Here is a 25,383-nt window from a genome sequence, read left to right as displayed (position 1 = left end):
AATTGTTACCTTTATACACGCTGGTCTCTCCTCTGTTGCTATCAATATGTCGTCTACATACTGTAGGAGCAAATGTCCAGGTTTGGGACCATCTCGTTTCCACATCTCAAGTTCTTTTGCTAATTGGCTCCCAAATATTGTTGGACTGTTCTTGAATCCTTGCGGCAATCTTGTCCATGTCAATTGTGTTTTTCGTCCTGTTTTTGGATTTTCCCACTCGAAAGCAAATAATTTTTGACTTCCTTCTTCCAGGGGTATACAAAAGAAAGCATCTTTTAAATCAAGCACTGTAAACCACTGGTGATTCTCTCCTAGAGCTGTTAAAAGTGTATATGGATTGGCCACTACAGGATGTATGTCTTTCACTATCTGATTTATCGCTCTCAGATCCTGTACTAATCTATATTCTCCTGATGGCTTTTTCACTGGTAAAATTGGAGTATTATATTCAGATTCACACTCCTCTAAGATTCCATATTCCAAAAATTTATCAATTAATTTCTTGATTCCCAATCTAGCTTCAGGTTTAACTGGATACTGTTTTAATCTCACTGGTTTCACATTTTCCTTCAGTTCTACTTTTACAGGCTGTGCCATTTTAGATTTTCCAGGTATCTCTGTGTTCCAAACTGTAGGGATCACAGTATCATCAACTTCTTGTGGCATCTCCTGAATCTTAACCTTCTCCTGTATCATCAGTATTTCCCCTGTCTTTGATTCTGGTATTTTTAAAAGAATTTCTCCTCCCTCAAAAGCTATCTGTGCATTCAATTTGGATAACAAATCTCGACCCAACAGGGGTATCGGACATTCTGGTACATACAAAAATTCATGTGTAATTGTTTTATTTCCAAATTTTAAATCAAGGGGTTGAAAGAATGGTCTATTCTCCTGTTTCCCAGTCGCTCCAATTATGTTCGCTGTTTTATTTCCCAATTTTCCTTTATAAGTATTCAAAACAGAATATACTGCTCCCGTATCAACTAAAAATTCAACTTTATCATTTCCCAGCTTAATTGTAACCAGAGGTTCAGCTGGGTTCCCCTCCGGTCCCCTTCATTCATTTAAAGTCATCATTTTTGCAGCCTCTTGCTGACTTATTTGCCTTTTAGGGCAATCCCTTTTCCAATGTCCATCCTCCTTACAATATGCACACTGATTCATTCCTAGAGGTGCATTAGGTTCCCGGTTACCAAAGTTTCTAAAACCTCCTCTTCCCCGAGCTCGTCCTCTTCCTCTTGCTGCATTCCCTGTTAAGACAGCTATTAATCTACTGTCTCTAATCTTTTCTTTCTTTTCTTTTCTTTGCTCTTCTTCTTTCTCTCGATTATTATAGACTTTCCATGCTGTCTCTAACATTTTATTTAAATTTCTTGAATCCTCTCCCTCCAATTTTTGGAGTTTCTGCCTTATATCAGGCGCCGACTGTCCCATAAAAATCGAAGCCAATTGTTGTTGTTCTGCTTCTGTTTCCAATTTCAAATCAGTATATTTTCTAGCGGTTTCCTTCAATCTTTCTAAAAACACAGAGGGAGATTCATTTTTGTCTTGCTTTATCTCATATAATTTAGACCAATTCAAAGCTTTCGGCATCGCATGTTTTACTCCATACAATACCCATTTTTGATATCGAGTTAACCTTCTCCTGTGTACAGTGTCATTTGGATCCCACTGGGGATCCTCTGAAGGAAAACTCTGTTCCAAAGTCCCAGAAAGCGTTTCATTCATAAGTGCTGCCTCTGCTTGTGCTTTTCCAGTTTTTAATACCATCTGTTTTTCAGTACTATCTAATAAATTATCCAATATTACTTGTAAATCATTCCAATCGGGATCCTGAGTTCTAATAATTGTTTCTACAACCCTTCCTACTCTCTCCGGATCTTCTCTATAAACCCCTGCTGCCTGTTTCCATGCCATCAAATCCATAATAGAAAACGCACCTTGACATATACTGGCCCATGCTGTCCCACTCCCTGTCTCAAGGGAGCCAACAATTGAGATTGCTGACGAGTTCTCCGAGACACTGGGGTATGAACTACTACTTCTGGTGTTTCATCAGCTTCTTCCCTCATTCTAGTACTATCCGGTTCTATTATTCTCTCTGACTCAATACTCCTCTCTCGTGGATGTGAGGGAGAGAGATCCTGTTCCTCCCTTGGTGGGGCTATTTCTAATTCTAGTCCCATTTCATCCTCCTTTGGCACCGTACATCTAATGCACCTCCTTCCAATATCACAAGCTGAACAACAACTCTTAACTTTCTTATTTTCTGAAGTCAATGTCATCACCAAATTGTCTCGACTAATTAACTTGTATTCTTTTTGTCAATCCGTTCTCTGCCTCAAATAAAAGAACAGATCCACATATGGTACTTCACTCCATTTACCCTCTCTCCTACAAAATAACATTAACTGTAATATAGTATTATAACTTAAAGTTCCATTTGTTGGCCATTTTTCTTGATCTTCCAAAACATACAAAGGCCACCAATGATTGCAATATTCAATCATTTGATTTTTACGTAAATCATCATGTAATTCACTCCAATGTGCCAATAAACATCCCAATGGTGATGTTTTTGGTATCTTTTCATCAGTGGTTATATTTCCCATACTCTTACTCTTAAATAATTTGGCTAATGCCATTATGCTTATATATCAATTACCAAATACACCAGATATCAATTTTCAAAGTTCCAAATATTAATAACCAAATATTAAAAATATCAAATATCAAATACCAAATATCAAATACCAAATAAATGCAAATGACAATTGTCCCAGATACACAGATGTCCAACCCAGCAATAGCTTTCGCTTATGACTTACGGGCAGACGCCTAGGCTTCTCCACAGACGGGTACCCTCTGAGCCCCAACCCTGCGAAGCTTTCGCTGCGCCTTACGGGCAGGCTATCCGAACAGATTCCAGAGAAGAAGTGCCTTACCCTTTCTCCAGGGAACGTTGCGAGGAGCTTTGCGAGTCGAGAGCGATGGTTCCCCCCGAGAATCCCTCGGTGCCGGCTGGAGTTCGATCACCACTCGATCTCGTCCAGTCTCACTCGCAAGGTCCCATCTGGGTCGCCAAAACTGTTGCCGAAATCCGGAATAAAACTCCTTAACAGCAATGAGAAGTTAAGAAGCAGGCACTCCTTTATTGCAGCGCTGGGCACACGATAGGTGGAGCGATCCCCCGTGTGCCCAGCGCTGCAATAAAGGAGTGCCTGCTTCTTAACTTCTCATTGCTGTTAAGGAGTTTTATTCCGGATTTCGGCAACATAACCAGATCTACCTATAAACAAATAGGCAAGAAATGTGCTTTATCCGAATAGAATTTGACAAGAAAAAGCAGGGTTTGAGGTTGAAAGCAGTAACTAAAGATATGGATGATTTTACTTAAATTGTCAAAACTAAGAGAGGCTTGTGTATCCTTAGACGAGTCCCTAAACTAGATCCATAACAGCGCTCAGTTGGTATTCCATGGAATAGCACAAAGTTCAAAACATTGATTTAAAAGATCTTTCGTGATTTAGGTGCTTTCGTAAATGTTTGTAAAACAACAGGAAGGTGGGATGATATCATGTGCTAACATCCTGTTGCTAATTTAGACAGACTAACACTAGTTGCAGTAACAGAGGACAGGCTTCAGCACATGAAAACACCCAAAAATACCTGTCCTGGCCCCGGAGACTGTGTGCTCTAATTATGAGCTCATTTAAAAACTGTATTGTCCCAGCTCGATTCCTGTTGCTGTCTGACCTAATTAACTAAAGCTTTCACTAAGTAGCAACACATCTTCATGGTAAACTTTATCCCACATCTTCAGCCTTGGGGAAGCATTTCCTATCTGTGCAGCTGTGAGCCTGTGTACACGGTGTGGTGCGGTGAGCCTGAAAGTGCTGACGGCAGTGGAGTTGAGGCATTCAGCAAGGCTATGATAAGGGAAGAGGTCTGGGATCCGTAACCTAGAGGACATCATAGATAATGCCTGGCCTTCTTCTGTCTCCCTTTTGGCTTAATGTTAATTCAGATTGTGTCTTTCAATACTAATTCAGAAGCACAGGGCATGGTTTTGGTAAGAGTGATAATATCTGTCTTCATAGAATCATAGAATCATTTAGGTTGGAAAAGACCTTTAAGATCATCAAGTCCAGCCGTCAACCCAACACCACCGTGCCCACTAAACCATGTCCTGAAGTGCCACGTCTACGCGTTTTTTGAACACCTCCAGGGGTGGTGACTCCACCACTTCCCTGCGCAGCCTGTTCCAATGCCTGACAATCCTTTAGGTAAAGAAATTTTTCCTAATATCCAATCTAAACCTCCCCTGCCACAACTTGAGGCCATTTCCTCTCATCCTATCACTTTTTACTTGATAGAAGAGACCAGCACCCACCTCACTACAACCTCCTTTCAGGTAGTTGTAGAGAGCGATCAGGTCTCCCCTCAGCCTCCTTTTCTCCAGACTAAACAACCCCAGCTCCCTCAGCCGCTCCTCACAAGACTTGTGCTCAAGGCCCCTCACCAGCTTCGTTGCCCTTCTCTGGACACGCTTCAGCACCTCAATGTCTTTCCTGTAGTGAGGGGCCCAAAACTGAACACAGGACTCGAGGTGCGGCCTCACCAGTGCCCAGTACAGGGGACGATCACCTCCCTGCTCCTGCTGGCCACACTATTTCTGATACAGGCCAGGATGCCGTTGGCCTTCTTGGCCACCTGGGCACACTGCCTGCTCGTATTCAACCGGCTGTCAACCAACACCCCCAGGTCTTTCCAGCCACTCTTCCCCAAGCCTGTAGTGCTGCGTGGGGTTGCCGTGACCGAAGTGCAGGACCCGGCACTCGGCCTTGTTGAACCTTTCCTTCCCCAGAGCACACTGCCTTCCTCCAGGCAGCACATATGTCCTTTCTACCCAGGAGGGACAAATGATCCTTAACAGCCTGGGTCCCAGTTCTCCAGCCGAGGGCCTAAAACCCATCTGGCCAGTGGCTTCACTCCGCAAGATGTGTTACGTGTTTCCAGTGGGCCCAGTTCCCCCCCGGCGGCACAGTGGCTGGGGCAGAAAGGCTCCCGGGACGGGATCATGCAATCTCAGGGAGGTAGCCAGCCGAACACAAGCTGATCTGTGGGTCTCGGGAAGCAGACCATGAAATGTTCTCTTTAGGGGGTGCTCATGTAAATCAGGAAATGGTAGCACCAGCCTGAATGGAATAAAGTGTATGAAACAGCTTTTATGATTGGGGGTAAATGTCTCTGCGTATTAGCTCATTTCCGAATATCAAGAATGTCTTTCATTGCCGTTTACCTCAGGCTTACCACAGGGTCCAAGTATTCACACAGGCAGTTACAGGGGCCATTTGATACCCGAACTTATCACACATGGTTACCTGTTCATTTGCCCTGTCTTTAGCATAAAACCACGATGAAAATTTTTCTTGTTTCACGTGTTTAATATTTATGTTGGATAGTGCAAGATATAATGAAAATTCGTTTTCATAGCTGGTTTGAACGTGCTTATTTCTGCTCTTCTGAAAGGCAAGAGACAGAGAGATGAGATATCTCGCATGGGAAAGTAAAAAAGGAGGGCAACAGTTAGAGAGAAAATAATGGAAGTGTTCTGCAGATAAAAACAATATGAGAGAAAAGATTGATTTTTTTTTTCTCTGAAATAAGACCTCCCCAAAGCACACTCATTTATTTATCTAATGGCAGGGTGGGTCCCTTGATACTGCTCCTTTATATGTCACCAGTGCATGTCCACAAGGACCTGTCAGCTTGATTAGAACCCATCAGTTAGCTTCAACAGGCTTTGAATCAACCCTTGCTCTGCTTATTGGCTCTACTACTCGATCAGATGTGTGCAAAGAAGCCTCCTGCCAGCAGAGGGTGGGTCTGGTCTGGAAACAGGGACAAACCAAAAATGCATCTTAATGCACCAGACACCACCCTGTTTTAATCATTATATTTATTTATAACAGCATAATAGGGAAAGTGCCAAGACATTATCTAATACACGGATGGGGCCGCAACAGCTTTTCATCCTAGTCTGGGAACGATTAGGACATTTTGCTGCATAAATAACACAGTGAATTAAGTCTTCTCCTTGTATCAGCACCATATGTTAATAACAAACATATTTATAATGTTTATTTGAATAGCTTCAAAAGGGGATATTACAGCAGATCAGTTGAACTGTAAACACTGTTAAAACACTTTTTAAACTTTGTTGCTAATGCCTCAGTAGATGGAGAAAAATACTGGTGAGAAATTTCAAAAGTACTGGGGAAAACACAACATTTCCACATAGGAACTTTGACTTTCTAACTGCCTTTATTAGCTATGTGAATTTGCTGGTCTCAGTAACCTGTATGCTTACAATTCTCTCTTAGATGAATAACAGCAAATGCTGGGCTGTGCTACTAGTCTGTGGTCTTCCATCAGTAAAAACTTCTTCTATTACAGGGAGCTGCAATGTTGACATTTAAAAGTTTCTGGGTGATGTATTAGAGTTACCATAAATACAGCTGATAGTAGCAGTTGCCGTGGCCAGAAATTAGGCTAGTAAATCAAATGTAAGTACTCACATGTCTATTTTTGAGAGAAAGCCACAAATTAGCAGATTATTCTATGCAAGTTCACATATCACAGGAAAATGTTAGTGAGTTCAAGCCAAGTGACACTAGTTTTTCCATTCTCCTTGTTTGTTAACAGTACTGTCATCAGCATTTTTTTGCCCTTTTTCAAAGAGACTCACCATTCATTTCCGAAGGCAGTATCAAACAGCAGGTCAGCTGCATTTTTTTGTGTGTGCTGTTTCCTTTAAATGCATTCTTGAGTGAACCCTGGTAGCTGTTAAGACAGTGATGGCACTACTCAGTGGGAAAGAATATTTAGCCTTCTGCAACTCAGGGAGATGCTGATTTTTTTGTATCTGTATCCAGCCAGGTTAGTGAGCTGAAAATCTGGCTGCACAATGAAAATGTTTTCAAAGATTTCCACAATGGATTGAAACTTAATGCCAGAGGTCCATGCATCCTGAGTTAGTCCTTTAAAAGAAAAAAATCAGTCATGCCAAAGTTTTGATCTAATGCGAGGAAACAAGTAAAATATTACATTGGCTGGGATTCACTTGCCTAAACACAGGCATCTAGTGTCATTTCAAATGTGCTAAGATATGTGAGACAGTTGTGTGTGGCTGCCGTATATGATATAAGATCTATAGGGGACTCTTCTACAAAATCAGCTGGAGGTCTGACAGAATACCACAGAGCATCTGAAATGGCATTACACTCCTACGCATTGGCAAAATGAATCCTATCCACGCTGACAAAAACCCCACTTGCCAGTAAGTGCATTTAAATGTCTAGGTAGGTTCAACAGTTCCTTTCTGCTCATGCTCCAGAGACAGGCCTCCCTCCTTGGCTCTTACCTGCTATTTGAGGCAGTCTGAGAAATTGGGTTCTTTCTGGATAGTGAAAATCTCCCCACATACATGACTGGTCTAAAGATCTGTCCCAAATTTGAGGGACTAGTTTTTTGAATGAGGACTGTTTCTGGCTATAGGAATGCTAGTACACAAGTTGTATATGTGAAGCTCTTTAAAACAGTTGAGCCCTTCTGCAGCTTCCAATCTTCTACAGTGAAGCTTGTGTACCAAAATGGAGAGCCAGCACTGAAATAATTCAGCTGGACTTGGCAATTTTGAATGTAGTTGCACGAGTATGGTATTTTCCATCCAAATCCCTGAAATTTCATGACCTAGACATAGATGCTCACTGACTGTTTCAGGATGTGTGCATGGATCTAGGGCACTGTGTTGCATGGACCCGACTCTCAGTACCAATAATATGGCTTAGAAGCCAAACTTTGGAAATCAGTGCAACCTCAGAGTAACAGAAAAGACATTTTGACATATGAACCTTGAAACCAAGCTGTCTAAAGAGCATTAAGAGAATATAATATTGCAAAGCCAAAGACTCCAGAAGTTAGAAAATACCAGAACTGGTCTGGTACTGGCCACATACACCCATAATTTCTTTTTCTTCGGGTATATGTATTATAGCGTGGTGTGTAATTACATTCAAACTTTTCACAGAGCATGAGCTATTTCAATGCACAAGACAGCACAGGTTCTGAATAAGAATAAAAACACCAGAGAGCTACTCATGCAGTAAGCACTATGTCTCAGAGACTGAAAAAGAAAGAGCAGTGTAAGGCTTTGTTTCAGTCTATTGGTTTGGTATGTTCCCAGGCCATAGACTTTAGTATGTTATATGAGCTATGAAGGTGGGATGGAGATGAAGGTAATCACCAGCTGTAAACTGTGTAAGGAGTCCCAAATTAATCCTTGCACCTTGTCTCCTAACAACCCCATTATTGTTCTGTATGTGTACTCCCTTTTAATACCCATAAAATGTCAGTTGTGTGCTCCTTGTCAAAGATGGCTTAAGATTTGTTGACTACTTTTCTTGGTATCATAGTTTCAGAGTGTGGCAAAAAAAGCTAATACGAAATATTGTGATTACTATTGCATTTCGTAAGGGCTTTAATCTGTATATCTCTTGTTGCAAACAGTTTGCTGCTTTAAGAATGGTTCATGTCTTGTATCTCTAAACCAACAGAAGAATACTTCTGAACATGCAGATTACACCAAGCTGCATGGTGCGGTTGATTCACTTGAGGGAAGGGATGCCATCCAGAAGGACCTGGACAGCTTTGAGCAGTGGGCCTATATGAACCTCATGAAGTTCAACAAGGCCAAGTGCAAAGTCCTGCACCTGGGTCAGGGCAACCCCCAGCATCAATACACACTGGGGGATGAATTGATCGAGAGCAGCCCTGTGAGAAGTACCTGGGGATGCTGGTGGATGAAAAAATGGGCATGAGCTGGCAATGGGTGCTTGCAGCCCAGAAAGCCAATCTTATCCAGGGCTGCATCAAAAGAAACGTGACCAGCAGGTCGAGGGAGAGGATTCTCCCCGTCTACTCTGCTCTGGTGAGACCCCACCTGCAGTACTGCATCCAGATCTGGGGTCCCCAATACATGAAAGGTATGGACCTGTTGGAGCGGGTCCAGAGGAGGGCCACAAAAATAATCAGAGGGCTGGAACACCTCTCCTATGAGGAAAGGCTGAGAGAGTTGGGGTTGTTCAGCCTGGAGAAGAGAAGGCTCTGGGGAGACCTTATAGCAGCCTTCCAGTACCTAAAGGGGGCCTACAGGAAAGCCAGAGAGGGACTTTTTACAAGGGCATGTAGTGATAGGACAAGAGGTAATGGCTTTACACTGAAAGAGGGTAGCTTTAGATTAGATGTAAGGAAGAAATTCTTCACTGTGGGGTGGTGAGGCACTGGAACAGGTTGCCCAGAGAAGCTGTGGATGCCCCATCCCTGGGAATGTTCAAGGCCAGGTTGGATGGGGCTTCGAGCAACCTGGTCTAGTAGTGGAAGGAGTCCCCGCCCACGGCAGGGGGGTTGGAACTGGATGATCTTTAAGGTCCCTTCCAACCCAAACAATTCTGTGATGCTATGAATATAGCAATGTCCTAACTAGTCCCTGATTTCTGTCACTCCTTTCCACTTCCCCTTAGAGCAGCAGAAATCCACCTGCAAATGGCATCCTTGCTTCAGGGGCACGAAAAAGGTAGGTGCTTCAACCAAATCACGGTAAAACAAGAATCCATATTGGTTTACAATCCATGACAGACTGAGACCTGAGCTTCTGAGCTGTGCTACTCACTTGTGACACCTAGCTGTGAATTCTGTAGTCCTGCTGGACTCTTGGATCACTGGAAAGATCAGGTCAAGCTGGGGAGTGTGCGGGGGGGGCGGGTCAGTTCTTGAATTTGCCTCTTCCCATACGCTGTTGGACAGGAAAGAACATGTGTTGTGACTACAGTGGGATTATTCACTTAGCGTGGCAGGATCAAATTGCTGTTTTGAAATAACCTTTCCTGTATTAAACATGCTAACATGCAGGAAGGAAGAAATAGCTCATACGAGTACTCAGATCATCCTCCAAGATGCAGGAATGGCACCAGTTTTGACCTTTGTTATTTTCTCCAGTCTTATATACTCTCATGTGCTTTTGGTCTGATTAACCAGAATCAAGTTCGAGAGCTCTGGGGAAGTCCACAGGGTACGTGGCCAAGCTCTACAATGGCAGAGTTTATGCTAAATACAGCTCTTAAATATGATATTATTTTAATATTTTTCTCATTATATTGTTTGAAGTGGAGGCACTCAGTCTGCCTTGTGCAGTCTGCCAATTTTTAATCATGAACTGGAACTTGAAATGCTTATTTTATTAGGGCAAAAAATGCCAACATTGAAAATATGATTATTAATTAAAAAATGTTTTAGTTATTCTGCCGCCAAAAGAGCAGTCAAATCTTCTGTTCATAAATTTAGAAATGCATGTAATTTATTTATTTTGCTTGTTTCTCTAAGAATGTAAGAAGTGGGGTTTTGTAATAAAATCTTTACATGATTAGAGAGAGTATCCAGTAAACATGTTATACCCACAAACAAGATGGATATATGTGCTATTTAACCCATATTAACCCATTATGTCAAAACACTTAACAGCTGCCTGCTCTTCATTTTTTTTCTTCAGTTTAATGGAAATTCCTCCTGCTAAATTCTTTGCTATGCAGACATTTTCCATTGCACGCTTTTCTGCCATTGCTCTTTAAAAGGATTCTTTTTACCAGTGCTTACTGATATTTAATGATGGGCAAGCCACCAAAAGTTCAGGTCTCAGAATGACCTCATTACTTAATTTTGGCTTCACTCGACTTCCATATTTGAGGTTGAAACAAAAGACAAGTGAGTAAAGAACTCAGCTCACTACACTATGGATTGCCATGACCTCAAAAGCTATATGTTTCCCCTTCATGCCCACCACCCAAACTTTTCATGCAAATAGGCTGCTTTACTGACTTTGCTTGTTGTTTGCTCAGTAAGATACTTAACTAGGTCTATCCCATTGTCACATTTTCTGCCACATTTAGGCCTACTGCTGTGACTCTCTGAATCACATTTCTTCAGTAAAGCTCTAATGATCCTGGCAATTATATGGTAGGTTATACTACTGACAAGACGTATTCATTTAAACATCTTAAATATTTTAAGGGATCTCACAGAACTTTGCTACTGCTTGAAAACCATCACTTAATGATATAGAGTATATATTTGCATTATAAACACTTTAAGTTTTGGCTTACCATGAGAATTTTTCACTCAGGGTTAAGTGCAACCCATTACCTCAGCTTATTGCTATTCTTAAATCAGCATATGTCTAATGGAAGTCACAGAAGTGATATATCCTTAAATTCTTTTATGCAGTTTCTTCTCAGTCCTTCCAGACTTTGACAAAGAAAACCCAAACACACCAAAAAGAAAAGCCAAGTGCACAGGTAGTATTTTGCAACTGATGCAGAAAAGAGAGAAAGATTAATTTATAAGAAGGAACATACACTTTCATGTGAAAGATGCACGTTTGTGAAAAAGTGTGATATTTTCAGCTGGATTCAACAGCATTTACTATGCCAACATACTAGGCATAGTTCCTAGAGGACTAGGTTTTACACCATACCAAATAACCGTACCAGGGCATCCATCTATTCAGGTCGTGTGGGGGCAGAAAAAGAGGCATCTCAGAGCGGGGTTGACAGCAGCAAGAGGCAGAGGAAGCATCCACCAGGAGGAAAACAATAAGGAAAGCTGTGCAGAGATCTGTGCAGAGTAGGTGTGTATGTCAGTATTTCCCTGGGACTTTTAGCTACACAGGAGACACCTTGGGACTCACAGCCCAGCATCCCCTCTTGAGGTAAGTCCTTATGTGCTTCACCCCAGGAAATTAAACAGAGAACTCTTCTCTTTTTAATAATTTTACGTAATAGCTTAATGGATATTAACATGGGATATTGGCAGTGATTTTGTGAACCCCCTCACCACCTTGAGGAGATTCTGACTTGCAATTCCCACCACACCAGAGGTGCCCTTATAATTCTGGTAAGTTGTGGTCTTCCTACTCTGGTTAAAAGCCTGCTGCTATGCACTGAAGAACTTGAGAGCTATTAAGTTAAAAAGAAGGAATGAGAAGCAGACTGCCCCTAGCTTTCCAAAAGGAAGGGTGTTGGTTCTTCCCCAGGACAGGATAAAACCAGAAATAATACTGATTCCATAGATCAGAAGCCAGATTTTTCACCTGCCAGCTCAATAGTCTTAAGCAGCAAACTGGGAGAAGCAGAGTCATATTCCACTGTGTTTCATTTCTTTATTCGCGCTGGCCCAGGACCATAGCTATTGGCTCCACCACAACCATACTTCAGTGAGAGCAATGAATTGCTTCCCTGTCTGGACTACCTTACAGCTTGGTGGCAGGGGCACTACCTGGGAATAAAGGGATGGGAATTTATCTGACAAGGAAGCAGAATTCAGATGTCCAGCATGGGGTAATGACAGCATTCAACGTCAAAGGTATGTGGCTCCTTGTCTTTTAAGACACACCTTCCATTTCTGTTCCATAAAAACTGTTTTAGAAAATATAAGCCTACACTGACAAAAAAACCTCCATGTTCTGAATCATGAGTGGAGGAGAGCAGAGAGACACAGGTCCATGCTTGATATTTCTTACTGGCTAAGTCTAAACAAGCCTTCATTCTGGGTGGAGGCTTTCTGATTCTTTGAAGTGTCTGATTTCCTCCTATCGCTGCGCAAGGTATCAAGGTACTTAGCCTGTTTTAATTGCCTTGACAGCCCCTTACATTTTAGGCTTTGCAATCCTTTTACACACAGAACAAAACCTCAGGGTAAGATACCGACATTAGTGAAAATTCTACAGGAACCAATAATATTCTTCGGAAATCTAACCAGCTGAATATATCTGCTATAGAACTACACATTATATGGGACGTTAGGGGCAAAATCACCTTCAAAGTGCATTTAGTTTGTGCAGCTTGCAATAAATATAATCCACAATTATGATTCCATTTTTATCAAAGAGACAAGAACAACTTGTCAAAAACATTTTTAAAGGTCTTTGCATGATCCTCTCATGTCTGTTATCATATTCTTGACAACTGGAGGATATAAGGTATTTACGGAGACATGGAAATTCAACTAGAAATGAATAAGAAAATTTAGAAGTCTAATCACAATTCCCTTTTGACAGGGAAATTAAATGTAAACTTGCTGAACTCACAGGTTTTGATTGATTAAAAAAAACCCAGCATGTGTCCTTACTTGCATGATTGATCCGATTGCTTGTTATTGAATAAGTTTCTTTTTTTTTCATGAAGAAGTTTCATCTTTTTTTTTTCATGAATCATGAATGCTCAGCATTCCTGAGCTGTGCTGTAGGCAGTTCAGGCTTGTGTAGTAAAAGGAGCTGCTAATACCCATTACCAGTATGGCTTGCTCCATTTCTGGGAACCTGAGAATCCATCCCTGACCACAGGAGGAGCTCCTCATCCCCCAGTCTGATCAGGTTCAAATGCAGAATCACATCCCTCAAGAGAATTTGGGGTAATTCTTGCTACTTCCTCACTTGGAGCCATTCTTGTCAGAAACAGGCTGGTATTCAAAGGTCAGCATGCTCCTGCCTTCTTCCTTTTGCTTCTATTTCCCATGTTTTAAAAAAAAGAAACCTTTTTCTTGGTTTGAGTTTACGCTGTTGCCTGTGTATAAAGAATTTTGTTAAAATAACTAAGAATCAGTAAGTGTTGAACTCTATGGTAAGGCATGTTTTCTACCTTCCTCAAGCTTGTAAAGAGCAATACTTCAACCCTCTTGTAGTGGCCAGTCATTGTAATGATGTAAACAGGCATTTTGTATGTGGAATGAGAACCAATGGGTCTACAATTTTAGCTTCTAAAATGTGAGCAAAGTCCAAAATTCAAGGGTAATGATCTCAAGTATAAAGTATATGGATATCACTCCAAACTTGTTATTAGTTAGTCATGTTTATGCTCTCACGCAAACAACCCAGATGGTTCATTGTTGTTTGCGTAATTGTGAACAGATATTTTTGTCAGACATCAAAAATCTTTTGAAGTGCTCTTTTTTGTCCAAACAATAAATCAAGATCAGGAAAACACAAAATACTAATGAGGGAAAAGATAAACTATGAAAAACAACAAACTAAAAGATACTTTACTTGGAACAGGCAATCTCTAGTTGCTGAAGAAGCTCCTAAATTGATGTCTGCATAATGATTTAAGTTTCTTATTGATGGAACTTTTAAAAGTAATTTTCCTAACTTCAGTCTTTTCAAATAAGTTGGGTCATTTTCACAGATACTCCAGATGAAAAGGTTATGACATATCAGCACCGCACCAGAGGGAAATTGTCCCCAGGCTGCAGAAGTCCCTAGACACAAGTACACCACTCTAATGACAGAGTAGGAAAATTTCATCCAGAAATAAAGTACAAGACAAGGAGTAAAGCTGGAGTCCCTGCCAGACTAGAAAGGCAACAAAGTAAACTCTGCAACTTAAATCTATACGGGGAAGGCCTTAGGTGCCAATCGAAAAGTGAGCATCACCCTAGAGAGGACAATACACTAAATATGTTCCTCTAGCTGAAGTTCTTCTCAGCTGGGCTAAACCCCACAATGCTTGTAGTTCACCTCTTCCATATTTTTAATGCTTCAGACAGCTGTTTCAGTTGGGAAGACAATGTGAAGCTTTAGCTTAGTCCGAGTTCTGAAAAGCTTGTAGCTTCCCTTAAATTCTATTCCTTGGAACTTATATTTAAATGTTTTGGAACAAATAAATGGAGTCATACTTAAAATTCTCTAGTGATTTGTGGTCTCAATAAAGATGCTTCACAAAATCCTTAACTGATAAATTTTTTTTGGTGACAGGACAGTTCTCTTCGATATTGAAGGAGTCCTTCAACAAGATTACCAGCTGAGATGGCCAAACTCAAACACAAAAAGGAAGAAGACAGAGGGTGGAAGCAAGGTTGGATAACCTGTGAGGAATACAGAGACATTGTTCAAGCATCCAGGGATGAAGTTAGGAAAGCTAAAGCCCAAATGGAATTGAACCTGGCCATGGATGTCAAAGACAACGTGAAAGGCTTCTATGAGTACATAGGTGATAAAAGGAATAATAGGGGAAAAGGGTGCCCATTGCTGAATCAGAATGGGGATCTGGTTACACAGGACATGGCTAAGGTACTGAAAGCCTTCTTTGCCTTGGTCTTTACTAGCAACATCGGCCTCCAGGAATCCTGGGTCCCAGAGACCAGCAGGATAATCTCAAGCAAGGAAGATGTACCCTTGGTGAAAGAGTATCAGGTCAAGGAATACTTAAGCAAACCGGACATATATAAGTTCATGGGCCCTGATGGAATGTACACACAAGTGCTGAGGGAGCTGGCAGGTGTCATTTCAAGGCCATTCACCATAATATGATCAATCATAGCAAATCGGAGAAGTGCTTGAAGACTAGAGAAAAGCAAATGTCACCCCTGTCTTCAAGAAGGGCAAGAAGGACAACCCAAGGGACTATAGGCTGGTTAACCTGATCTTAATCCCTGGGATGGTGATGGAGAAGCTAATTCTGTAAACCATTTCCAGGCACATTAAGGACAAGAAAATCATCAGGACTAGTCAGCATGGATTTACCACGGGGAAGTCATGCTTGACCAACTTGATAAACTACTATGATGAAATGACTGGTCTGGTAGGTGAAGGGAGAGCAGTGGATATTGTCTACCTGGACTTCAGTAAGACATTTGACACTGTCTTCCAGAAGATCCTCACAGACAAGCTGTTGATGTGTGGGCTGGATGAGCAGACAATGAGGTGGATTGAAAACTGGCTGAATGGCCAGGCCCAGAGGATGTTTAATGTCTTTGTTAATGACCTGGATGATGAGGCAGAGTGTACCCTCAGCAAGTTTGCAGATGATACAAAACTGGGAGGAGTGGCTGATATGCCAGCAGGTCATCCTCCAATCCAGAGGGACCTCAGCAGACTGGAGAAATGGGCAGACAGGAACTTCATGAAGTTCCACAAGAGAAGGTGCAAAGCCCTTCACCTGGAGAAGAACAACCCCATGCACCAGCATACGCTGGGGGCCACCCAGCTGGAAAGCAGCTTTGCAGAAAAGGAGCTGGCGGTCCTGGTGGACACCAAGTTCAACATGACCCAGCGATGTGCCTTTGCAGCAAAGGAGGCTAATGGTATCCTGGGCTGTGTCCTGGTTTCAGCTGGGATAAAGTTAACTGTCTTCCTAGTAGCTGGTACAGTGCTATGTTTTGAGTTCAGTATGCGAAGAATGTTGATAACACACTGATGTTTTCAGTTGTTGCTCAGTAGTGTTTAGACTAAAGTCAAGGATTTTTCAGCTTCTCATGCCCAGCCAGCGAGAAAGCTGGAGGGGCACAAGAAGTTGGCACAGGACACAGCCAGGGCACCCGACCCAAACTGGCCAACGGGGTATTCCATACCATGTGACGTCACATCTAGTATAGGAACGGGGAAGTGGGGGGCGGGGAATCGCTGCTCGGGGACTGGCTGGGTGTCGGTCGGCAGGTGGTGAGCAATTGCACTGCGCATCATTTGTACATTCCAATCCTTTCATTATTACTGTTGTCATTTTATTAGTGTTATCATTATCATTATTAGTTTCTTCTTTTCTGTCCTATTAAACCGTTCTTATCTCAACCCATGGGTTTTGCTTCTTTTCCCGATTTTCTCCCCCATCCCACTGGGTGGGGGGGAGTGAGTGAGCGGCTGCGTGGTGTTTAGTTGCTGGCTGGGGTTAAACCACGACAGCTGCATTAGACAAAGTATTGCCAGCAGGTCAAGGGAGGGGACCCTTCACTTTTATTCAGTGCTAGTGAGGCCACACCTGGAGTGCTGTGTCCAGTTTTGGGCTCCCCAGTACAAGAGAGACATGCATATACTGGGGACAGTCCAGCAAAGGGCCTCAAGGATGTTTAAGGGGCTGGAGCATCTCACATAGGGAAACGCTGAGAGAGATGGGACCTTTCCACCTCCAGAAGAGAAGGCTCAGGGGGATCTCATCAATGTGTACAAATATCTGAAGGGAGGGTGCAGAGAGGACAGAGCCAGGCTTTCTTCAGTGGTACACAGTGACAGGACCAGTGGCAGTGGGCACAGACAAACACAGGAGGTTCCCTCTGAACTGTAGGAAACACTTCTTCACTGCGAGAGGTGACCGAGCACTGGCACAGGTTGCCCAGAGAGGTTGTGAAGTCTCCATCCTTGGAGATATTAAAGAGCCGTCTGGACATGGTCCTGTGCAACTGGCTCTAGGTAGCCTTGTTTGAGCAGTGGGCATGGACAAGATGACCTTCAGAGGTCCCTTCCAACCTCAACCACTTTGTGATTCTGTGAAATACCAAAAGATGACAAAAACAAATGAACACACAATAATTGTTAGATGAGGGAAGTATGGTGAATATTTGATTTATTGAATTCATTATGTCTCTCTCTTGTAAAAGACTGCAGTTTTCTCAGCTATTTTAATTACTCAGAATGACTGCAGCAATCCCAGCAAACATAGTATGACGCCAGCAGTTTCTGACAAATTGCCAATATTCAAAATTTAAACTGTTTTGGTTCATACTGGAATTCTTAAATTCAGTTTCTTCAGAAAATCAACCTGTTCCTGCATTGCTGAAATACTGCTATGTTCAGTCTTTCAAGAAAGTATGAAGGTCCTTAGAAATCAACTTGGTTGTGCTAACATCCTATTGCATGTGCAGAACTGGTCTTACCTAACATTCACCCATCGGTTCGTCTGCACTGGAGTTGAAGTTTGCACTTCTAATATCAGCATTCACAAACCCGGACAATCTAGTAAACAGATCATCACAGGACCATCAACCTCCAGGACCCAGAACAATAAAAATACAGCCAGAATCTTTAGGTAAAGGCAGGTGAAAATTTTTCACACACACATATGGACATGTCATATTGAAAAAAGGGAAATCTAGGAACACCACCAGAATACTTCCTGACATTGCATTGATGCTACTGAGTGGTTCTTTTGGGAGGAAGAACACTCTGAGATGTTCCAGATTTAAACTGAAATATTTTGGTTATAAGGGATCATTTGTGCATTTCTTGACTATATTCGAGCTTAAAAAAAAAATCAACTTTTGAGCCATTTAGAAACTGCACAAGTTTCTGAAAAAAACATTTGATAAGGGAACATTTCCATTGCTAAAGAAGAATAATTTATATGTGGGACCGGGACAACTCCTACAGCTCACTAGAACCCTTCTGTGTAACAGTAGTCCCTCTTCTTCAAATGAAAAGACCAAGGGACCAAGGCTTAAATCCCACTGGATGTACACATTCGATTCACACTAAAATAATAGTTAGGCCATAAGCTGATTAAGTTGAGGCATCAGGATTACAGGGGAAACCATTTTCACAGTCCACCCATTATGGGGAAATGAAGATATCCGCACATTACCATGGGCATCACCGAAGTATTTACGTTTGGGTTTCCTCGGTAATTTTTGTGTGACCGTACCTAGTGAATTACGACCAGGGCACCACAAGGCCAATGGCTCCTGTAGGCCGGGGTTGTCCGTGGGGTCCATCAGGGCAGGGCCTGGCAGCGCCTGGTCCTGTCCCACCGCCCCAGCCAGGAGCGGGATGCCCGGGGTGCCCCGGACATCGGGCACCTCCCTGGGGACGGGTAGAGGCCCGGCCGGGACATGGGCTGACGGCTGAGCCTGGCTCAGCAGGGCCCATGGCCGGCCAGGGCAGGTCCTAGACCATGGTTCGGGCACAGGTAGACCCCAGGGGAGGGGGTCAAGGCTGGCTGTGCATAAAACTTGAGGATCCACAAAAGCACGCTCGGCGCACGTCAGAGGCTCCCGCAATAGCGTCGCTGTCCCTAGACTCCCAAACAACATTTCTAGGGCTGCAGCCAGTCCAGCGGCAAACCGGGCTCAGGAGAGTGGGTCCTTCATGCTGGCGGGGCGCGCTGCGAAATCAGCATGTCGCGCTCATCGCAGCCCTGCTGTGACAGAGATCTCTTCCTCTGGTGCTGCCTCTGCAGAGGCAGTAAATCATTTTCCCCGGCTACTGTTTGTGAGAATGAAGCCAAGGGAAAACTTCAAGTTGTTACGGGGGTGACAATTCCCGGCAAAGATGAGTTATAGTACAGTAAAAAGAGCCAAGGAGCTGGTTTATGCGCCGTTCTGAACAGTGATGGATATTCTGCACTAAGTTGCATTTAGGAGCTGAAAGGAAAGAAAGCATTTGCCATTTTCTCCTCTTACTCTTTCTTCGTTTGAAAGTCTCTCCAAATTAAAACTCATGGATAACATGCATGAGGTAGGCACAGCACCTGTGTTCTACTGTATAGAAAATCTTACTTCGCATGCATATTTCTTCCATTAGAATTAGTTGAATGTTTCTTTTTTTCCACACTAGCATTTTTTATTTTCAGAGTGATTTCAAGCTCCAGAAATATTCATGCAAGTAGCAAAAGGGAACTTGCACATCTTATAAATGCATTACATTTACGTTAGTAGAGGGGCTCTGGAGACACAAAACAACAACATACCTATCTTTACCAGACAGTTAAGAGTGGGTTGAAGGTCCCTTTTTGGGAGATCTGGCTGTTATGATTCACCCTCTTAATTTTTTTTTACCCATTTTACCCATGCTAATCTTGACGAACTGTACTCACTTAGACCTAGAAGTCCCCTTCCCAGTTCTTCCGCCAGAACTGTTCGTCATTGGTTTGACAGTACAGCCTTAATTAAGTCAGACAGTAAGAATGGCACACAAACAGACTTAGGTAAGAATGGACAAGAGGAGAGAAAATGCAAAAAACTACAAACTTATTTCTCCCACTTGGCAGGTGAGAAGCTAAAGTGCAGTGATTCAGTGGCTCTATTTTCAACCGTATTTTCTACCAAGCACCTCCTCTCTTGAACACCATCCAAATCAAGTATTCTAACAACCACCATAACTTTATTCCTCTATACCAGGGCATCTTCCCCTATTCTGATTTACTGTAGAATTATAAAATGCAGTTGAATCTTGGTTACTTGAAATTCAGTGATGCAAAATCATTCCTTATTTGAAACAGATTTCTGTTGCCTGAATACAGCAGTGAACTACTAAATCCTTGTTTACCTGAAGTTATGAAAATGCCTAAGGTTACTAATAATTCTAAGTCTAGCATAAGAAACACCTAGTAAAATTTAGAATATCAATAATAAAAATACCTAGCAAAATTTTTCCCTAATCCTCTGAAGCAAAGTTATGGGACTTTGTTACAGCTAACTCCACACTTTGTCACCCACCCACCCACTCTTCGATATGACAGGTGAAAAACTAATCGCTCATATTTAAAAACTTCTTTCTGGCTGGTTATTTTTTGGTGCCACCCACCTTACTTTACACTTAACATCAAGAAGAGGAGTGAGTGGACTTTAAAATTCATCCAGCAGGGAGTGAAAAATGTGAGGAAAAGTCTTCTAGAGACTTCAACTTCTTAAAGTAATTTACCTGTCCTTGAACAAACTGACTGTAACCCCTCACTTGGAGATTACATTACACAGATAAATTACCTTACATCACATGCACCCAGGGTTTTTGTCTGGTATATGTTTGTGTATTGGTTTTTCTTTTTTAATAAAATCAATCACTTCTATCTGATTTCAGAAAATTGTAGCAACCCACATGTGCCATGAAAGGGCTGTACAGTCACAGAGAGGAAGAAAAATGATCAGACAATGTTTTAAGCTACATGCTGGCTCACTTAATTACTATTGATATAAAGAAAAGCATGTTAGTTTTGTCACAAAAATCACAACTTTCTCAAGAAAGGTACTCTATGCTCTTTCATGAGCCTTAAAGAAAAAAGTACAAGTGAAAATAAGGCCACAGTAACAATTATTCCCACGAGCACCTGTCAAAATTTGGGATGCAAACATGGATTCAAACTTTGCAGTATGAGGCTATTTCCAGTTTTAAAGATTATTTCCTTTTGGGACTGTTTTAAATTTTCCTCCTTGTCTTCTGTGTTGTGCGATTTGGTATACTGCTTATATAGAACTTGTTTAGCATAACTTTCTTAGCATTAGTAGCTAAATTTGCTGAAGCCTTTGGCCACAAGCAGTGAACTTTCACCTAGACATGTTGAACTTTTACCTAGTCACGTAAAAGAAGGCTCCAGAGCTGGTTCAAGGCAGAAGATAAGGAAGCTGAATTCATTAACAGAAGCTGCAACCTTAGAGCTAAGAAAAGAAACGGCCCATCTAGGAACAACGAAAGGACCCCATGAAGAACGGGAAGACCCCAGACCCTAATATTACTACGGGTCCGAACTGTCGCATGAGGGGTGGGGAATTTACATTGTAAGGGTATAATTGCCCAGGGATTTCTTTCTTTGAGGTCCCTCTTTGGAGGCACCCAGCTCAAGCTGTAGCACTATTAATAAAAAGGACTTTATAGAAGAATCTCTTTTTGGCTTATTGATTCAGCAGAAACCTAGAGTCGAACCCTGTTATGGTGGCTGGCATGTTTAATTTCCATAACATCTGTAAGTTAGAGCATTGGTTGTTGGTTTTCTTTACCATGTTGCCTTAATTTTAAAGCTCATTAAGCTCATTTCTAGCTTTCCAATTTACTTTAATTGAACCCTTCCTAAATTTACAGCTGTGGAGTCACTGAAAGAGGATTAAAAAGAAAGGCAGTTGGTGGGTTTGTGTGTTCTTTTGTTTGTTTGTTTATTTTAATTTCACTTTCTTGATATTCTGATGCAACTGCTCTCCCTTGGGTAGTTGCCTCACAAATATCAGAAAAAGAATATTCCCTTTTCTTTCCCCTCAAGCTCTCAAGAAATTGAATCAGCAAGCCCCAAATAGTTAATAACTTTTTGATATCTCTTTCAATCATTTTTAAAAACCCTCACTTGTCACTGACAGATTTGCCACTGCTGTCAAAGAAGGTAGTCTTGACTAACAATTATTTTTTTACTCTTTATCCAAAGGTAAATTTTAGTTTCTTTTTCTTTCTTAGCCTGTGTTGAACACACTTTCACCAGTTGGGTAGAGAACCCCTAAAGATGATTATTTCACTCCTTAACCACCAGCAAAATACCTTTACATGTCTTTATATTTGTATCATCATTAAGATTATTTTGTGAACATGGAATAACCAGTATGACAAGAACACATGGAACAGAGCAGTTTTTGCAACCAAAAGTGCCTGAAACTTGCTCACGTAATAGGGAGCCATTAGCAACAATGAGAACAGTATCACTCTCAACTAATATTTTAATATTTAAGTACCTTCTTTAAAGTAGTCATCTAGACTAACAAGATAAATAAACTAGTCAATGGGGAGAAGCAGGCACTCCCAGAATTTGATTCATTTAATTTGTTTCAAATGTATTTATTTTGGTTTGATGAATCATGTTTTGCAGGTATTTGTAAGAGAGAAAGGCAGACTTTCACACAGGTCTAGACAAGCAACCCCCTCATTTTCAGAGGATTAAGTGTAGATGACATGGACTCTACCTTGCTGATTTAAGCAACTCCTTGAAGCTTTTCTCATACATCCAGAATCATTATAGGGCAAATCATTATAGGTAGAGGCAGATGGACAAGGTGGTTTTTTCTTTCTCTGTAGCCAGTAACATTTTCAACTATTTTCACCTGCTGATTTTTCTCTCACAGCAGTGACCTAGAACAGAGTTTACGTCATCAGTCTCTCTTGTTAACTTGTGTTTGAAAGTTTTGTTACAACATTGTTTCTAAATGTCTACAAATGCAGGGACCTGACCATGATGGCATAAGTAGTCATTTCCAGTTTAAAATTTTTAAATTTATGGGATTTGGGGGGTGATTGAGAATTACAGAAAGGAAAATGTTACAGATCAGTCCTTAGGGACCAAATAAGTGGACAACCAAATCATGGCATATGCAAAAAATAGCAATTTAAGCCTGCTGGTTTTGTTGGCATTATCTCATCAAAAGTGTGTTTTCATAGATAATTTTTTTTCTACTGGGGAAGAAGGAAAGGAGAGGAAAAGCACAAAACAAGGAAGCGAAAGATAACAATGGTATGACACGTTATGAGCACGTTATGACCACAAGTGGTCATGGTGAAAGCACAGAGACCAGAATCATCACTTATGGGAACCAGAAAGGTGGAATTGTAAAGGGCATTAGAACTTGCTTAAGGTGAGAGGAAGCCTTGAGAAAGAATCAAAGTAGAAGGAAAACAGCTAGAGATGACAAAAAGATGACAATCTTAACATAAAACCATATGCAGGTTCTTTAGAAATGAGTTGGTGGCTGTTACCAAGGCCAGGAGTGAACAAGCAGTAGCAACGGACTTGTGAAGAAAGCAGAAAACATTGAGCTTAGCTGTTTTATGTGTGGTGAGTCAGAAGAATTTAGCTACAGTCAGAATGTGGGAATGCCCAACTCGATTACTGGCTTGAATAAACCTAGTACAATTGCTGGGGATGGCAGGATTGCACCCATAATCACAGGTTTCACCATCAGGATTACAGTCTAGAAACTGCTTCTCCAAATTAGACTTGCATTTATGTGGTCATGTTTGCTTTGGCACTGCAATATGCATACAGTGTACTACATATTGCTGCCTTTAAGTCTTTTTAACAAATACATTATTCATGGCTTTTCTGAAACATTCTTCCAATTGAGTCCAATTCTTTGTTAAACTGCACAATTCTTTATTACAAGCCTATCTAGCTCTGTGATTTATCCATGCTATAATTGTGTTGATGAGTTGTAAAGGACAATGAAATTCTCATTTCGAAGTATTTGATTTATTCCTTTTATTCCTCTAGGCCTTTCAGTCAGCCAATATGACATTTGTTGTCTATTTTTGTGGCTCCTGCATTTCATATTGATGCTCTGAGATGTGTAAAATTGTTGCATTTTAGAATTCTTACTAAATTAAATCGTATTTCTTGTTGGTTTATTGTAACTGGCAATAAGAAGAATATTGGCCATTCTACTTCTAGCTAATGACCAAAAAAGAAAACAAGTTAAAAACGTGTATTTAGTACACAACCTGGAGTTCATCTTTAGACTAATTCTAATCTGTAGTTAATAAATGATGGTACAGATGCTATTAGAAAAGTAAAATATGTATTTGAAACCTGCTAGTATGTTCTTATTTGGTTTTCCCAAACCATTCTGTTATAAAACATGCTGTTATGGATTTTTATTTTTTTTTTTAATGGCTAAACTGCACATAACAGCTCATTCCCAAGTAGAATAGTTCTCATTTGTTCTGCTTTGCCATATCTTCACCTTTTCTCCTGCCTTCTCCTGAGACCCTTCTCCTTCCCTGCCTTTGCTCATCACCTTGGAATTTTGTTCTGGTCAAAGTTATGCCATTTCATTTAGCTGAATCAACTCCCAGTGAAACTAGGTGAGGAGCAGAAATACCTCATGGAAGCAGCAGATGAAATCCAACGAGAGAGAGCAAGAGTAGGTGATAGCAACAAAAGTGGACCTTACCATTTTAGTCAAGGTTTGACCAATTTTGCTCCAGCTGTACTGTGAAACCATGGCCAGACTGCTCTCACCACCTTCTGCTTCCTGGGTTCATAGTATGTATTCCTCAGGATCTTCTGCACCAACAATAAAATCTTTAGAAAACTGGGATACAAAAGGCCAGGGGAGATCTGGTAAAGGATGTCGGGTTTCGGTCAATGTTAACTAATGTTAAAATTATTTATGCAAGCATGTACACTGAGATACCCCTAGCCAAGAATATCAATAATGCAGGAATCCCGAACTTACGAGACATGGTTACAAGTCTCTTTTTTTGTACCATCCAAGGTAAGTGCCTTAACCACAGATATCTTCCTTTTTAAAGGTGCCAGAATATTGCAGGTTTGTCCTATTAGGGAAGGAGAATGGAATAAAAATATCAGAAAGATTTAGTGAAAAAGAAAAAAACACCTAACATTTCTCTATTAATAACACCTGCAGTACTCATAGTTTATGCCTCAACATCCCAGGTCTTGTGGGTAAAGTTTTCAAGAGCATTCATACATTCATGAACTATGACTTAAGCACTATAAAAAATATAAATCCTGAGAGCTGACTGAAAGGGTCTTTAAGCTGTTACAGCTATTTTCAATAACTCTAGAAAGACTGGAACTATTTCAGAAACTGGAAGAAAATTAATGTTGCACCAGTATTTAAAAGAGAAAAACAAGATGACCTGCCTAAAGATATTCTGTCAGCCTGATCCTGACCCTAAACAAAATAGTAGAACAGATGATGAAAGATTACATTGATAAATAAGAAAATATTATTAGTGCCACTCAAACTAGTCTTCTGGGAAACAGATTCTGTCAAGTTAACATGATTTTTTTCTGGTGG

Source organism: Harpia harpyja, chromosome 6, assembly GCF_026419915.1.
Source record: "Harpia harpyja isolate bHarHar1 chromosome 6, bHarHar1 primary haplotype, whole genome shotgun sequence".
Classification (NCBI taxonomy): domain Eukaryota; kingdom Metazoa; phylum Chordata; class Aves; order Accipitriformes; family Accipitridae; genus Harpia; species Harpia harpyja.
This window is presented reverse-complemented; position numbering follows the sequence as displayed.